Source organism: Magallana gigas, chromosome 1 (assembly GCF_963853765.1).
Source record: "Magallana gigas chromosome 1, xbMagGiga1.1, whole genome shotgun sequence".
Classification (NCBI taxonomy): Eukaryota; Metazoa; Mollusca; class Bivalvia; order Ostreida; family Ostreidae; genus Magallana; species Magallana gigas.
In genome coordinates, this window is record NC_088853.1 from 40,204,082 (window position 1) to 40,223,404 (window position 19,323).

The 19,323-nt window shown below is 33.1% G+C and overlaps 2 long non-coding RNA genes across 2 annotated transcripts in view; both read right to left on the reverse strand.

Moving 5' to 3' along the window:
- Positions 1-19,323, reverse strand: part of LOC136273786 (uncharacterized) — a 194,663-nt gene that overhangs the window by 96,847 nt on the left and 78,493 nt on the right. The window lies entirely within an intron of this gene.
- On the reverse strand, positions 1,995-9,049 carry LOC136270217 (uncharacterized). The gene is made up of 3 exons (XR_010707960.1): positions 8,976-9,049; positions 2,263-2,556; positions 1,995-2,149 (listed from the first exon to the last, which is right to left on the reverse strand). It is a non-coding gene; the product is annotated as an uncharacterized lncRNA (long non-coding RNA).

Sequence of the window (19,323 nt, forward strand, 5' to 3'; positions counted from 1 at the left end):
CCCATGGGGTTGGAACTTTTAAGTTCAAATATCTAAAAAACTATCTAAAAATGTTTCAATTTTTTTTCCATAAATTTATTTAGAATAAAAAACCCCACCATTTGGTACTAAACTTTGGTCAATATTGTGAATGGAAAGGGGTGCGCAACGCCGGAAAAATGTCCATTCCGAAGTTGTCCGTCCCACTGTTTATTTATTGCTCTGAGTTTTAATATTTGTTTTAAAAAGGTAATTCTTCTATTTATTGAAAATAGAATTGAAGTTTTTATTTTACGTAATTGAATTCACATACAGTACATTCTACGCAAAAATTCAGATGAATTCATATCCCTTATATATCATTATATTTGAAGTGTTTTATGTGTCAAACTTCCAAATAAATGTTAACGATACATAGTTGTTACACTTTTATTGCATAGATTAGCATCAATATACATTTCGAAAAAAATCATAAAACATTAATTAGTACATCGTTAAATATACATGAAAAGAAAAAGGGAAACAAGTTATTTAGATATTTTAATCATTCCTCAGTCGTCAGTATTCCCAAGAATAGGATGTGTATCTTTTGTGAAATGCGAGTACTATATCAAATAATTGATAAATTGAAAAGTTTGTGAATATATCTATAAAAAAAACATGCACCATAAAAATATTGAAGTTATAAACACACAAAAAAGTTAAAACACCTTATTTCCAGCCGTTCGGAATTATATACTCTCCATTTCTTCAAACAACAAGCCAGTGCAACTGACAAATCGTACTTGATTTTTGACCGAGTGCTGATTTTATTGAGTACTTCCATCGCGTGATTAAAAGTTTGTGTCTATTTTGTGAAAACGAATGTCATCTAAGAATTTTTTAACCTTTTCGCGCACATGCGTTGGTATTGGAACTGATGAAGGACCACGGGCGAACTTTTTCATTTGATCATAAAAACGTTTGTTCAGTCTGTAATTTCCCTTATGCTTATGAAGTGTGCCACTTTTTCTGGCCAAATCATTATCTAATAGACGCCAAAACAGACCTTTAATAATTTTGGGAAAGTTGGTGTCATCGTCACTCCATATCGGCAAATCTCTTAATATTTCCTGTTCACATGTTGATAACAAGCTGACATTTGTACCTTCGTCGTATTTTCTCTCTATGCTTGAAAGAACAATATTTTGTATTTCGTCTCTTATACGCCCTGCTTTTCTTGCAAATAATTTATCAGGGTGGCCTCTAGTTTTGTTAAGAAATCTAAGTTTACTTGAGGTAACAAGTAATTCAGCTTCATCTGATTCGACTTCTTTAAGAATTTCATCTAAATTAGAATCTATGTATTCCTTCTTCAACTGCTGAATAATTTCGGACATGTTTTGAGCAATCTCAACATCAACAATTTGTAAGGCTATCCGTTCGTCACTGTCTTTTTCAAAGTCCTGCAATTTTGTGTTTGTAGTGCATGTGTTTTCAACTGAATGTAGTATCTCAATTACATGTCCATTGATTCGATCTTTTCTCTGTGTGTAGACGGTTCTATCAATATGCAGCTTCACGGATTCAAGAACTCTTTCTTTAAACTTTTGATTTATATGAAAACAAATTTACCCTTTTTGTTCTCTATAGACTTCTGGAATCAGAGCTTTAACGTGACCAGCTGCAACGGACACCATTTTCTCAGTTAATGGCCGTTCCACACCTTATATTTTCTATAAAAAAAACCAACTGTTTTATTGTTTTTGTAAACACATTCTATCGGAATCATTATTAAAATATTATTAAGAAAGTTCTACGTCAAAAAAAAATTATTATTTTATTCTGCGTAAAATATACGCAGAATTTTTAAAAATAAAATGTTTAAAAAAGAACCATACCATGATTTCTTCTTCGTCTTTAGACACCTTGTCAGTGGATGAATAAACTTGACACACATTGCGCAGCTTTAAAGTTCGGAAAATCTTACCTGCTGTGCGCTCCAACATTACAGTGTCGAAGTCATCTTTAAAATAATCAATTTTCAGTTTCATCAGTTTGTCTTTCTCATGTTGATTTCTTTCACACACCAATATGTTCGGATTCAATTTGAGGTTTGGAGGATTTTTGGGGTGTTGTTTAATGCTGCTCTTTGACTGAAGAGACATAGACGTTTTCTCGTCTTTAACCCCTAGGCAATAAAAAGTTTTCATTATCATTTTCTAATATGATTGAATATTCAAATTCATTTGAAAAGAAATGGCGATATTGAAACATGTCTTACCTAATTATGTCATATCTTACCTGCTGTGCACTCCAACATTATAGTGTGGAAGTCATCTTTAAAATAGTCAATTTTCAGTTTCATAAGTTTGTCTTTCTCATGTTGATTTATAGCTAAAAGTTTTTCAATATAAATCTTTTTGATGGATAGAACAAGAAAAAAACTGGTCGAGTGTAGATATCCATTAACTTTAACATCATCTAAAGAACAGTCTAATATTTCAGCGACGGTTTTTCTAATTTTGGCTACATCTTCTGCAGTGAAATGGCGTAGATTTGCAACTACATGGAAGCGGACGTTTTGGGAGTCTTTGTCTTGAAAAGGAAAAAAAAAGAAAGGATAATCACAGACTTTTTTTCCTTTTCACAGCCTCATATAAAATCAATTTTGTAAATGATTTCATAATGTAAATTTTATTTATGTTAATATCTTCAGTTGGAAGTCTTTCGTTTAAGGTAACTCCGTATCTATAAAATTATGGGTTCAAAGTTAAAAACTTAACTGTTTTTTAACTTATTAGACTTGAATTTCATCAAAAAATAAATAAAATATATATGTATCCATACTATTTAAGATGTAAGATAATAAAAACCAAAGGCTGAAATTATCATCTGAAAATCACTTTTTTTGGTTTAAAAATTAAATATACAGATGGATGGATATTTGTTTGTCTATTTAGATTTTATCGCTTACTTTGCCAGAAAACTAAAATTAATTAAAAAAAAAGAAAAAATTGTTTACATTAGAAAAATTATAGCATTTAGATATATCACTTAGAGAAAAGTAGAAAAGAGTTATTTCCCTTTATCATTATTGAATTATGTCGAATAGAAGGATAAAGAACACTTATTAAATATCTCCAAGTAAACAATAATTTGAGTTTTTGATGTGCACCTATCATAATATAGAAATTACAAATCTACTTGCAATAATTTTAATGAATTCATGGTTTATGTAAAATGTATGACGTCACAGGAGGGTGGATTTACTTTAATTAATATACATTTTTTTCATTACTTCTCCAACAAATTTTGTGCACGCGATCGCCTAAATAGGCGTTGAAGCTTGCTTAGCCCCGACAATTGACGTTCAAAAACAGTCATAATTGTCGAATGTTTTATAAAGGTCTTCCGTTGCCAACAGAAGACCTTATAACTTTCGTCCGGTTTCTTAATATTAAGGTCTTCCGTTTCCAGTGGAAGACCTTATTGTTTTCGTATTGTTTATTATATTTTTTTCAAATTTTGTGTACGCAATTTCTCGAAAACTATTCGACCGATCTCAACCATTTTTTTTTCACAGATAATGGGACACTATCTGAATTTAATATGTTATTGGATTTTTTGTTGTCATCACAGTCGTGATTTGTAATTTTTTATCACCTTTTTTGCAGAGCTGTTCTTAGAAACTATCAGAGATATGACTTTGAACTTTTTAGGATATGTACATGTAGACCATAGTTTGAAGTTGTGCACTATTTTTTTTTTTGAACGCCAGTGGCGCCATTTCGTGGAGCTCAGCTAGGCACGAAAATTGGGTACGAATTTTGTATAACATTTTTCGGACGTTTCGGTCGGTATATATATAACAAAAGTGATAGAGTATGATAAGTTCTTTCTAAACAAAATTAAGGAAAAGGGGCTGGCCTCTTTATTTAGGGGGCCAATAGACTCGTAATGTTTGTTACAAATAACTTAAAAACGATTTAGATTTTTTATGCATTATAGACGCAAAGTTGTTGATTGTAACAATATATATCTAAACTCATTGCCACACCAATTTGTGAAGTATTAAAGGATTTTTGTACATTATCTGTTAGTGGGGGGGGGGGGGGTTAATTCTAAATTGTATCGATTATTCATTTTATCATTTAAAACACAAATCGACCGGAAGACCTACTCGTTACTCGTAATGAGATCGTATCAAGTTATTTTTCTTCTTCTTTTTCATACCAATTTTTATGCACGTGATTTCTCAGAAACGGCTCAACTGTTTCTCATGAAAATTCTGATAGATCTAATAGATAGTGACCTTAACCTTATAGGTGTTTAAAAACATTGGTGACGTCACTTCTGTCTTTGAGGAATTGACGTTTTAGCGATTTTTAGAGGGATGGCTTGTCCATCTAAGTTCTCCTAAGCTATAACAGATATTGAGTTCAAACTTTCAGGTTCAGTAGACAAAATGTTGTAAATTTGTATTTTTTTTTTCATTTTGATTTGTCTTGAAAGGCGCCGAAGCTCGCCTGGAAAGATATGTAATGTAAAAATGTTTTTAGTTACAGGACTTTTCATTTGAAATCAAGAAGAAAGGGGCCGTCCCCTCAAATTAGGGGGCCAAAGGGCTCTAAAGTTTTTAATTTGTATCTCTTTACCGAGAGCTATTTTGTGAAATGTTATAGAAGCAAATATAGTTATCTTAGAGTTATGTATTCAAACAATGTAATAATGTTATCATGTGTTACGTAATTAGGGGTTTTTAGGGACCAAAAGTCCAAAATTTTGATCTGCCATATCTCAGAAAGGAAAACTATTTTGAAACGCCGTACAGAAGAAATGCTGTTCAAAATGATGTTCTTAACAATATGCAACATTCAACATTTTTGAAGGGCCCCTTTAAGGGTATAAGAGATCGGCCCCTAAACGTTCTTTCCCATATCTTTCAAGGAGAGTAACGAATTTCTAAACATTTGTTTACAAAATGTGTTCAGAATTAAAAGTCCTTTCATTTGATATCAAGAAAAGGGGCTGGACCCTCAAAGAAGGGGATCAAAAGGCTCTATCATTTTTTTTTATCTCTAGCCCTTTACTCAGAGCCATTTTGTGAAAGGTTATTAAGCAAATATGTTTATCTTAAAGTTCTATATCCAAGCAATGAAATGATTTTATCATGTGTTACGTAATTAAGGGTTTTTAGAGACCAAACGTCTAAAATTTTGATCACCCATATCTCAGAAAGGAGAAATATTCCGAAATGCAGTAACGAAGAAATGCTGTTCAAAAAAATGTTTTTTAAAATATGCAACCTTCAAAATTTCGTTTAACGGCCCCTTAAAGGAGATTACTGATCGGCTCCTGAAACGTTCTTTCTCATATTTCTCCAAAACGGTAGCGAATTTCTTAACACTTGTTGACAAAATTGTTCAGAATTAAATGTTCTTTCTAAACAAAATCAAGGAAAAAAGACTGGCCTCTTTATTCAAGGGCCAATAGACTCGAAAAATCTATTACAAATAACTTAAAAACGATTTAGATTTTGTTATGCATTATAGAAGCAAAGTTGTTGATCTATCTGGAAAAATCATTGCCACACCGATTTGTGAAGTATCAAAGGATTTTTGTACATTATCTGATAGTGTGTGTGTGTGTGGGGGGGGGGGGGTATTCTGAAATTGTATCGATTATTCATGTTATCATTTAAAACAGAAATCGACCGGAAGACCTATTCGTTACACGTAGCGAGATCGTATCTAGTTATTTTTTTCTTTTTTTTCCATATCAACTTGTATGCACGCGATTTCTCAACAACGGCTCGACTGATTTTAATGAAACTTTCAGATCTGATAGATAGTGACCTTAACCTTATAGTTTTTTTAATTATATTGATGACATTACTTCCGTCTTTGAGAAATTGACGTTTTAGCAATTTTAGAGGGGTAGTTTGTCCCTCTAAGTTCTCCTACACTATAAAAGATATTGAGTTCAAACTTTCAGGTACAGTATAGGTTGTAAATTTGTAATTTTGTTTTCATTTTGATTTGTCTTGAAAGGCGCCAAAGCTCGCATTGACCCAAAATTAAGATTTAAAAAAAACTTCGTATTTTTCTCTTTCCTTAAAAATATTTTGTCATAACATGTATAGCAAAAAAGGTTTTTATTTACCTGAGCTTTTGTTTGATATTAAGAGAAAGGGGCTGGCCTCTAAAATTAGGGACCCAGAGGGGTGTAAAGTCTTTTATCTGTAGATGTTTACCGAGGGGTATTTTCCTATAGGTTTTAGAAGCAGAAATGTTTATCTAATAGTTATGTACCCATACAATATAACGATTTTCTCATGTGTAACGTAATTAGGAATTTTGAGGGGCCAGAAAATCAAAACTTTAATCATCTATATCTAGTAAAGGAAACAATATTTTGATAGCAGATTAGAAGATGCTCACAATGATTTACTCAACAAATATTCAACCCTCAAAATTTTATTAAATGGCCCCAATACGAAATAAGGGGTCGGCTCCTAAAATCTTCTTTCTTGAATATCTCAAAAACGATAATGAATTAGTAAACACTTGTTGAACAAAATGTGTGTAGTTTTAAGTCACCTTTCATTTCATACCAAAAAAAAACGGGGCTGGCCCCTAAAGTTAGGGACCCAGAGTGGTCTTATGTATTTTATTTGTAGCTCTTAACTGAGGGGTATTTTGTAATAGATTATAGAAGCAGAAAAGTCTATCATAGTTATGTACCCATACAGTATACCAACTTTTTTATGTGTGACGTAAAAAGGGATTTTATGGGGTCAGAGGTCCAAAACTTTGATCATCTATATCCAGTAAAGGGGAACTATTTTGATAAGCAGTATAGAGAAAAAATTATGCTAAAAATAATGTACTCAACAATATTCAACCCTAAAAATTTTGTTAAATGATCCCAAACAGAAGATAAGGGGTCCACTCCTAAAATCTTCTTTCTCAGATATCTCAAGAACGATTACGATTTTGTAAGCTTTTGTTGAACAAAATGTTTGTAGTTTTATTTGACCTTTAATCTCATATAAAGATTAGGGAACTAGCCCCCAAAACGAAGGGTCAAGAATAGTTTTTTTTAATCAAATCTCTTACACTTAAAACAAAATACTCTCTGATACTTAGAATAAAGACCCTCTTTTCCCTATAATTTAGCAACGAGATCGTGTCCACTTAATATTTTTTATCCAAATTTTGTGCATGCGATTTCTCGAGAACTATTAAACCGATTTCAACAATTTTTCGACAGATGATGGAACGTAAATTGAACTATATATGTTTTTGAAATTTTTGAAGTCGTCACTTCCGGTACCAATGTACGACCAATTTTATAATTTTTACGACCTATTCTGTGCAGAGGTGATGTCCGGATCAATTCGAGATATGACTTTGAAATTTTCAGGATATGTAGACAATTGCTTGAAATTTCCCTATTAAACTTTATCTCAGTGGTGCCAATCCTTGGAGCTTAACGAGGCACGAAATTTGGGTACGAATTTCGTTCCCCCCCCCCCTCTTTTTGTCTGATGACTGCATAGAATTTCGTGAAATTTTCAGGGATAAAAGAATCTAATTATGTCTCCCAGTTTTTAAGTATTTTTTAAAAAAATTATTTCCGGTTGTCCGTTTCCTGTCCCGCGACAAAAACATCCTTGTTTCATCGAGATCAAAGAAACGATTAAAACCTGAACAACCAAACTTTGTAGGACGATAAATCAATGTCTGTCAATGTAATTAAGTAGTCAATGTAATAAATTTTAAGTGCAAATTGGTCAACACAAAGTTACTGCAGTATCATACATATTTTTTTTCTTCCTTCCTCTATTTTGTGCGTAATCAAAAACAATATTTGAGGAAATAAGTTTCGTTCATCAAAACTACTGACAAGAAATCATAACTGGGCTAAAGTTGCATTATACGTGCAAAAAGTTTTTTTTTTCCACCGATTTCAATGATATGCTTCTAAAGAAATTCATGATACAACAACATTGAGTAGTGGGGTACCTTAAGGGGATAGAATTCAAAACGTTTGCTCCTTTTATTGAAAAAATAGAGATATTTTAGAAAGCATCATATATAGATGAAGACGTGTATTATGACTGTGTTTCCTCTTTTAAAACGAGATCGTGTCTAGTTTTTTTTGTATAATGTGTGTGTGTGTGTGTGTGTGTGTGTGTGTGTGTGTGTGTGTGTGTGTGTGTGTGTGTGTGTGTGTGTGTGTGTGTGTGTGTGTATGTGTGTGTGTGTGTGTGTGTGTGTGTGTGTGTGTGTGTGTGTGCGTGCGTGCGTGCGTGCGTGCGTGCGTGCGTGTGTGTGTTTTATTATCAAAATCTTACTAAGACACCTAAACATGAAGACAGTATTGAATTTTAATTTTACGAATGTTATTTAAGTGCGAAGTTTTGTTTTAGAAATGGCACCTTAAATATACTTACTACGAGCAGTATTTAATAATTCTGATTGTTAGCGATAAATATCTCTGAAGATGAACATTTTTCATTCAAACCAGGATTTAAAAAATAATTAACAAAAGAATATGGTGAACATATAATAAAAAGCAATATACAAAGTTTGCAGTGTTTTTTTTTTTACTTCCACGTTCAAAATTTAAATAAATATGATCATAGAGATGATATTTTATACGGACATTTATTCGGATCCACACTTATATAGAAATTGCTATGACTGAAATCTGAAAAAGACGATTTGACAGCTTCTTTTATATTACGTGCCTGTACACATAACAACTAATTTTGTTAGTTCTACATTTTTTTAAGACCAATTCAATAATTTGCTAAAAAAAAAGAAAAAATATGTAAACATTAACAATACAGTTGTTTATGTAGAAGAAATAAATTTCATAAACTGCTAGCTCAGGCTATGTTTTTTTTGTTTTTTTTTTTGGTTTTTTTTTTGCAATGTCGTTACTGTCTTTACCTTTATATCTCGCATGGATCAATAAATAAGCAATTCATTGTTAAAAAACAATACCTGGTGGTGTTTCATAATAATGCATTGCGTTGTGCTTTTTGGCATATTCAACGCATTTTTTTCCCAGTTCTTCAATGCTCGTAGAATTGAAGCGGGAGTGGCGCAGTGGCTGCGCGGAGGGCGGTGTAAGTAGCACTATTGTTCTAGCGTGGGATCAAATCACGCTCGCGGCGCTGATTTTTCCCCAAAATTTCTTCATAATTAATACTTTATAAATGACAGCAAAATTAATCACAAAATTAATCACTAGCTAATCAAGTTGAGAGAAAACAAAAATCTAGACAAAATCCACTGACTTGTGATTGACCTGTGATGTGTACACAATGACCTTCTCGACAAAACGACATGAATACAAAAAATACAAACAGATATACAAAGCAAATATATAGGAATTGGTGAATAATATATTTAATAATTTAGCATCACAAATAAAGATCTATGAAATGGAGTATTTACGGCATGAATGCTATCAGTTTGATATTATTGAAAATTATTTGTTCTACTTACATAATATAATTATAGTTAAGGCGACATATTTAACATTATTTGATTAATTTGCTTATTCAACATGTGGAAAAGAAGTTACGAGATGAACAGGAAGGGAATACCCTTAAAAAGCTTTACAAAATAAATACCATTTTGCAGTAAAAAAAATTACAAAAAATTGATAGAGCTCTGATGTTTTGACGTATCTAGTTATTTCCGTAATTATTTTGGCACAATCAAGTTTCTTTTTAGGGATTTTGGCTATTCTCGTCGCCTTTTTTACCGATGATTACGATATCTTTAATGCTTGCATGGACAGATTGATGTTCATTATTCAGTTGCTGATTACATAATCTCCCTTCACACACGAATGACCCGAGACGATGTCACCGGTAAACTAACGAAGCTACTGCTCCAGACACGTGTGTGTCTGGGGTATGTATACACATGGTACACGAGTCTGGAGAACAAAGAGGAGGTTTCACACCTCTAGACTGGTAAATTGATTTGTGTATAATTAGCTACTCAATTATTATCAGCTAAAACATAAATTAAATTAGACTGTGTAAAATAAGCATTCATTAGCTAATACACAGGTATAGTCCGTCAATCAGTGGTTAAAGAATCATGCATGAGACTATCAAACAGAAACTAATGTTCAAAATATGCCTTAATTGTTACTTATCTTATCATTTAAAAAATGACAAAACTCACAATTCAGCAATTTAAACCTTGTTTAAAAAATGCAATCAAGTAATAATGAAGTAATAATTTCGGAAGTAATTACGTCCCTGGTCTTAATTTCTTGTCCAATAAAGAACACCTTTCTTTCGAGCGCTATAGTCAGCAATTTAACTCCAAATAGCTTAAATTAAATTGTTATACTAACACCGAATCATTATTAAAACTGAAAGAAACTTTAAAATATCTTGACAAAGGATGTAAATAAGTGTAAAATAAAATTCCATTATCGTATTTTCAAAGAAGTTACGAGACAAACTTCATCATGCGGCCATCTTGGACTTAAATTTCGCCTTGATTCATTAATAATCCCTCGATTGTTTGTTAAAATGTGCATGCTATTTTGATTGTTAATAGTCCGAAATCAATATTAAAATGAATAATCGGGCAATATTGATGTAATATCGGGCAGGTAGCATCGTTTTTGATTGCCTTGCCCCCCCCCCCCCCCCACAATTCAAAAAGGATGCTACCTGCCTGAAATTACATATCAGACTCATCCAAAAAATCTTGACAAGCAAGCAAAAAAATAAAAAATAAAGGGGATATTGAAATCTTAAATATCCTTATTCGTGAGGGGGGGGGGGGGGGGGGGGCGGGAGCTGGCGTGATATATTTCTGTAACTTCGATTTCACTCTTAATTTCCTTAATTAATACTTACATACTCCCCCAAAAAGTAGGGGGGGGGGAGGCTCCATGATAATTCAATTTTTTATATGTAAACATGGTAAATGCAAGCTCCCCCCCCCCCCCCCCCCCCGATGCTACGTGCCTGAATTTTATGTCTCATACGAGGAATAGACCCCCCACGTTACCTTTTACAAAAAAATATTTCTAAAAATATTTCTTATAACAACAGTGCCTTGATTGATTGTCAATTTGCTACATAGGATACACATGTGATGCAAAATGTGTCACACATTTGACTAAATTCATGAAGCAAAAGTTAACAAGTTTCCAAATTCGGCATTTTTGTTCAATAAAATATGGGTTTAAAAAGAAAACAAACAGTTTTCATACGATATTCTTGTTTCTCATATTATAGTAGTTGACCCAGTGACGCCACAGTTCATCCCGCGCCAAATCGGCTTGATTAAAAATCGTTCTGAAGGTGTGAAATCGGGTTTCCCCCAAATATCTCGAAAAGTACTCATGCGACCGCAGTTAAATTTTCAGGATTTCACATATAGATCTCCATCATATCAAAAATTGACCGCACTTTCGTGTAGGTAGTCTAGATACCGTTTGTCCCTGGTGTACTTTAAAGCAGTACTTAAGCAAGCAAATAATGAGGAGAGAGAGAGAGAGAGAGAGAGAGAGAGAGAGAGAGAGAGAGAGAGAGAGAGAGAGAGAGAGAGAGATAGAGAGAGAGAGAGAGAGATTTCAAAAAATAAAATGAAACATTTGGTAAATGGTTAATTCATATATAATTTCTTTTATAGGGAAATAATATTGTAACCCGTTAATTGAATTTTAAACAAAAATTTCACTTTTGTGTTATCCTAGAACCGTACATCTCGGATTTAATTACAGGTAACAAGTCTTAAACGGTCGGGGATATAATTACATGTATATATAAAACGAACCACCGAGGGATAAGAATTTTAATCAAGGTGACAGTCTGGCAATTAACGGGTTGATGTATGCAACATTGCCACCTTTGATCTTCTGTACTATGTATGTGCATGTATTTTTAAAATACACTTATTTGATATACTGTTACTTACACGTATGCAGGTAATGTACACAAGTACAGAAACTCGCTCAAGCTGAGCTCGGTGCAACCAACCAATAGAAATAGCGTTTATGAAATTTATTAAACTTAGCGACAATTTGAAGTCTTGTTACCTTCTTACATGTATCAAAACAACAACAATCACATTGAAAAAAAACCCCAAACAGTCTCACTATAATGACTTAATCAAACTACAAAACTTGATACAGTTATTTAAGCATGATTTTGAACTCAATATAAAACATTTTTTTTCAAAGGAACTTATATTTTACTCTCTTTTATTAAAAAAAATCCGTACAATGGGTAACAATGCGGCGTAGACAATCGCCGTTATTGACGATGTGGTTCTTGTTCTGTGCACCTGAATCCATGAAACATGATATGAGATTGTCCTAGTATTCCGAATTCTTTTAAAAGGGGGGGGGGGGGGGTGTATTTAACAATCGGGTTCGCAATTCAACATAATTATTACACTCCAAGATGGAAACTGGGAACATTGAGAAATGAGTACATGAGAAATATGAGAAGTTTATGAGCATTAGATATGAAAAAAACGTCATCATTGGGTAAACATTTCGTTGTTTACAATCTGCATAAAGTATTTTTTTAGCGTTGCATTAGTACTGCACAGCAACATTTACAATGGTCATTCTTATCTGCTGAGGTAAACAGGTAAAGAACTGCACCTGTTAGACGCTCACTATCTATACATCATTGTGCGAAATCTTCATCTCTTTTCGGATGGATTTTTAATACACTGATTTTAGGTGGGAAGCGCCTATGGTAATTACCAGAAAGAGCTATATAATATGTAAAGAAATTATTAGTTCCTAAGAAATAGATAACAAGAAAGTCTAATTAGATGGATTAAAAATGAAGAACCAAATAACTATTTATTTAGGATTAGAATCTGCATTTTATAGCAAACATGCAACTACAGTATTTTGAAAAATCAACACAATACAATCTCGCATGTCTTTAAAAGATTAATATCAGATGAAAATATGAAATGTCTGTACAGTTGTTGATCAATCCAATCAATTGCCATGAGACAGAGTTTAATGTTATGTGCAAATTAAGGTGAAATAACAAAAGAAAATAATTTATTATGAGAAATCATGAGAAAGATATCTGTGATATATGGGAAAATTTATCCAATGTTAAAAATCATGGGATATATCCTATTTTCTTTATTATGTGGGATTTTTTGTCCTATATGGGAGAATTAATCCCATCTTTTATGAATGATGGGATTTTTTCTCCCACATGGGACAATTTATCCCACAATACTTTTTCTCCCATGGGATTTTGGTGGGGTTTGAGATGGGATGAAAAATCCCACCAAAATCCCATGGGATTTTGATATTTGAGAGACAATTACAAGAAAACTAGAGCAATGTGTACATTCATGCTGACATGATAGGATCAAAGTAAAATGTCCCACCAAGATAAATAAAGAAAAGTAAGCTATGTCCAACGGAAATGGTAGCTAAAAGCCCGGACTTTGTCATGTCCGGAGTTAAATGTCGCACTGTTATATGAAATTGTTATAAATAAATCTGTCTTCTCTTTTCATCACAGGATGAATCTCTGGCATTAACTCAACTGAAACATGACTGAAAGGTTATTGAAATGTGGCTGAATGCCATAGCTATGTAATTCAGTCACCTTTCCAGACCATTCAGTTATCATTCAGTTGACTGAATGGCAGATGACATATTGGGAACCGGGCTTCGGCATGTAGAGGAGGATACTGTTCAGAGTAACACCGTGGCCTGACGTGGGGAATTAGGAAAGAAGATTTCAAGGATCTATATAAACTAAATATCATAAAGCCCCACATAACAAAATAAGCGTTATGATAAAACGTACCCGTAGTGGATATGAAGTGAATCAAATAAATATGTCATAAGAATAATTGTAATTGAAAAAAAAAAGCGTAAATATTTAGATATATTTGTATGCAAATGAATACATAACTATGCAACTGTGTAAACTAGGCATGCATTGTAAAGAATAAGCCAGATTGGACCAAACAGAGAAAAGATATGATATGGACAATGATTTTCAAATAATTCTGCTATGACTTTCAAGTTTGACCTTGAAACAAGGTTCAAGGTCACTGGACACTATTTACTGAAAGGCACTCTGTTGGTGATGTGTGAGTAAGATTGGGCCGAGAGGAGAAAGATATGCTCCGGATAAGAGATCATGGACAGACCGACAAAAGGATGGATGGACAGACGGACAGACTGATCACTATAGGGCGTCCGTAGAGCGCGGCCCTAATAAATTGACATCATATGGTATTGAATACATTTATATACTTTTTAAATCTTAAAAACAAGTTCTGGTTATATGCATTTAAAACATGGGTTGACAATATAATACATTAGAGTCTGGTGCAACTGCAAACTCACCTTTATTTTATTAATCGTCGATCCATATTGGAGGGAAATCTTATTTAAATGAACAACTACTCGACAATAGTATTAGATACACGAATGATATTAATGCAGAATATAGTATTTTTCTTAGTTTAGATCAGTTTTATGATAGTGTACAGTCAGATGTAAAGGTTAACCTTTTAGTATATACAGGCATAATCCATTCTATAAAGACTTACATCAGAACTTTTAGTAAAAACCAAACGTTAGGAAAATTAACAAACTGTTAATTAGAGAAAACATACACAGTGGAGCCTCAGTTATCCGAGCGCTTTCGTTCCCAAGTCCAATCGTCCGGATATCTGAAATGTGTCTATTGTTGCCATGAATGATAATGTATTTGTATACAATGGCTCCCAGTGTTGATACTAGGGTTTTTTGCCTGTCATACCATATAACAACACATGCTAGAGTTGTCTGTTGTTATGAGCGTTTTTAGATATAAAAAAACTATTTTATTTTTTTTCATGAAATATTAACTGGAGAATAATGATAACCGAGTCTAGATAAATAAATTCTTTGTGTCCAAGTGTGATATGTGTGTGAAACACTGCTGTTCCCAATTTTCCAATTTTTGAAAGTGATTTGGGAAGTCAGTGTTTTTATACAAGCTTTTCATGAGGGTCTAGCACGTAAAAAAGGTGTGACACTTAATTGCCAGGAGTAATCTTTTGTACTGAGTATGGTATCATCAAATTTTACCGTCTGGTTATAGTAGTATATCAGTGTTTTGCGGTAAAAACAGACCATCCGAATCTGGAACGCGGAATTCCGAATAAATGACACTGCACGAAAAGTCGCGTTTAATATTATTTTATAGATTCGTTTACCTAATTATATTTCTTGTTTTTAATATAATTTGTGTAGAACGCTATATTATATGCAAAATATAATATCATTTACTTGATTGGATTTTATAATAAAGTATAATTAGATTTAATGCGATATACAACAAGAATAATGTAGTTTAATAGAAAAAATTATACGTTTCGTTTAAGAAAATTGACATTCATACGTAAATACATTTATACATAAAGTTTAATAATGTTTCTGGTATTCAGGAAATATATATGATAATTGATGTGTCAATAATATGTTATTTTATACAAAATAAAATGTTGTTTACGTACTCATTATTGCAAATACACAAAATCGTCTATATGTATCAAACTATCTGATCATTATGTTCTGATTTAATCATGGGAGGGGTTCGAGACGGTAAACACAAACACTTCCTTATGATTATTTTTTCAGACACGTATAAGTAGATTAGATACAATATACAAAAAAGAATAATAAAGTTTAATAGAAAAAATATATGACTATGATAATTTTAGTTTGATCTTTATATGTAAATTTGCTTATACTTGAAGTTTAACTAAGTTTGATTTGCATTAAATATACGTGATAATTAATGTGCCATTAATACATCTTTCATTTAGAATAAAATATTGTTTATACACTGATACAAACAGACAAAATATTATAAAGCATCCAATATTATTATATGCTGCAGCTCCGAACTTACATGTACGTGGAAGGGGTTTGGGACGAAAAAAAACCCCACTAAATTAATCACTTCAAGGAAATATTTGATTTGTAGTAAAAAAAAAAATCACAAAGCAAATAAAAAATATTTGACTATAACAATTGATTCAGGAGAGAGAGAGGGAGAGAGGGAGTTAGTTTGTTTAACCTCTACGCGCATGCGAATCAAATTAAGCCAATCAAAAATCGAGAGAATTCTGAACCAGCCAAGCTGCGATGGAGATAACATGTCGGATTCGAGTGAAGTAGCGAAGTAGATCTATCAGCATTTAGTGCTCTTGGACTGATGAATCATCAGATTCGTACATCGACGAAATCTTTAGGAAAACATCCATTGTCAAGGCTATTGTCAAGTGCCGAAAGGGAAGAAAAAGTCACCACCATGTCAAGCAGGTAGAGCGCTCGTGAGAAACAAGATGGCGAAACAGTCCCACAACGTCAGTCCTTTGCCTCAACTTCTGTTCTTACATGTAGCAGCACCTTGGAGATAGGTTTGCCGGCCAGTAGTACCAGTTGTTTAATAGGTATGGTGGTGATTACGGTATCGATAAACAAGCGTCCCATTAACACATGCTCTTTTAATTTTATAGTTACTTCCCTTTGTGAACATGATTATTATACCCGCACTTTCTAAAGAAAGTTCGGGTATATTGTTCTTACCCTGTTCCGTCCGTCCGTCCGTCTGTCCGTCCGTCCGTCCGTCTGTCACGTTTTACTTTCTCAAACTGCTCTCACATCTTATAAACCAGCAAACTGAACTCTTGGAGTTTGATTTGGGGTATCATGTTGTTTTGTAAAAAGGTTTCAAAAATTCTCTGTTAGTCCTGTGAGTCAAATAATTAGTAAAAAATGACGTTTTTTCACAAAAAACCTTCTTCCTCGAACTCCTCCTACATTTTCAACAGTAGACAAATCATCTTTTGGAATATGTTTTAGGGTATCCTATAGATGCGCAATAAGGTTTCGGAATTTTCAATTTTGTCCTGGGGGTCATTTAATGGCTGAAAAATGACGTTTTTTTTTGTTTTTTTTACAAAAAACTGGTTTCAAAATCGTCTCTTTTTTTTGCAGTAGCCAAATGATCTTCTAGAATATGTTTTGGGGTGTCGTATTGAGGCGTGATCAGGTTCCAGAATTTTTTTTTTTTATTAAGGGGATCAGTGGGCAACAAAAAATGACGTTTTTTGGCCAAAAAAAATATGGTTCCCAGAACTCCTCTTACAATTTTGGAGTAGCTACGTCATCTCTTGGGATATAATTGGGGCTGTCCTATAGATGTGCAATAAGGTTTTAAAAATTTAAATTTCATCCAGGGAGTCAAATAGTAGCAGAAAATTGACGTTTATCACTTTAAAAAAAAAAATTGGAAATGGATTGATTGGTGTCATTTGTTGTGTTTTCCGTGAATCACATCTTTTACCTCGTACACAATTGTCACATAAAAAGTATACCATTCCTGTATATGGGGCCATTCTACAATCAGTGTTCAGATTTTGCCTGTGGTCCGTCGTTTATTGGGAGAATCTTCGTGTGAAATCCTCGACAAGAAAAAAAATCTTAAATTATAAGGTAGACCTGATGGGTGATTGGTTGACCAACAAGCTCCCTTAACCTGTTGTACGTGGATAAAACAGACATTACCTGAGAATCATTTACATGGTGTCTTTAAATACTTAAAACCTCTACATATTTTTTAAAATCTCTTTTGTTTTGAAATTGTGAAATATTATTCATTACAAATTAAAATCTGCATAATTGTAAGTAGAACAATGAGTTAAAGAAATTTTTTTTAAAGTCGTTTATGACTAAAACTGGGGGAACTGATTTAGTAAACAAAATGGGTGTGTATGAGAAAGACAGAATCTGATTGGCTAGGGAACATTTAACAAGGTCCCCAATGATTACCATCTGTTGTGATCAAAAACGTAGAACTCTGGTAAATTATCAGGATATTGCACTCTCTCTCTCCATCACGCTACCTGTGCAAAACTTAGAAAAAAAATCACAATGGCAACCGTAAAAGGCATGCAGCCCATTATCCCACTGGCGATTGTGCAAATAGTGTTTCTTATAATTTTTGGAATTAAAATTGAATACCATGAAACGGCCAAACCGGTGGATACTGTCAACCGTCTATTGTGGGTGGCCTTTATCCAGGTAAGCTTATATTAGAGATTTCAATTTTGTAATTCCTATATAATTTTTTTAACTTGATTGAAAATTATGTTCATGAATACCGTAATGGGCCTGAGAGAAGGGACGTGCGCTCATTTACATGTATGAACTGTCACAACAAAGTAAATTCGTTTTTGCATGACTGAACTCAGAATTGATATGAAATATAGCCATATTATACAGAATGTTCATTTATATTGAAATGCAGTTCTTTGACATATATTACATGTATATGTAAATTCTACGGTTAATTCCCACTATGCACAGAAATACATGTAATTGTGTGTAATACGACCCGATGTGCATAATATTGCATTCTACACCAAGACTATTCAGAGCGGTGTCTTTCGTTTGCTTTTATTATATGTATTTCAATTCAATGTGTCTGATTCATTTTATACGTTAACTCTGTGACAAGGGAAGATAGCTTGTCAGTGAAGTACAACAATGATACATCATAAAGGCCAACAAATTTCGTTCATGTCTCTAATTTTGCCATCTTGACCTCATTTCACATGTTGACAGTCCAAATTTTACCTACAATTCCTTCACAATACTTTGACCCCCCCCCCCCCCCCCCCCCCCGGGACTGTAGACATAGTTAATAGAGAGGAATCCCGTCAGTTGTGGCTGAAGCCAAAGCTCCGATTGTATACAGCTAAAATAAGTACAAAAACAACCTTTTGAACATATGGCTTAATCTGTTCCCGAGCTTAGTTCATTCGATGCAATCTGTCATGCCTGTAGCCTTGATTCAATCCACAATCCACATACCAAACAAGCCCTACAATTTTTCATATCGAAATGATGCATCAGTATTTACTTGAATAATTATCTTGATGTTTTCGATTTAGTTTCAAATTTATAAACGAACAAGTGCATTTAATTCTTGCAGCGATTATGAGATAAAGAAAAAAGATTGTATCTACTAGATATATGCAGGGATATTCATTCCGAATTCAGACTATAGAAGTGCAATTTCTTAGTCCAAACGTTTGTTTTTTAAACTTCAATCCTAATGGCTGTCTTTCTGCAAATTACGATTACGTCATGAAAAATTCAATCAAATCATGGTAAACCATTTTAAATTGCATTTCATTCTAGAATGCACATTTTAAGAAACTGTTGTTATGTGTTAAATTAATATGCAATTGCAATTTTACAGAGACTAGTCGTATATCTTACTTTCTAACTACAATAATGCATGCATATAGT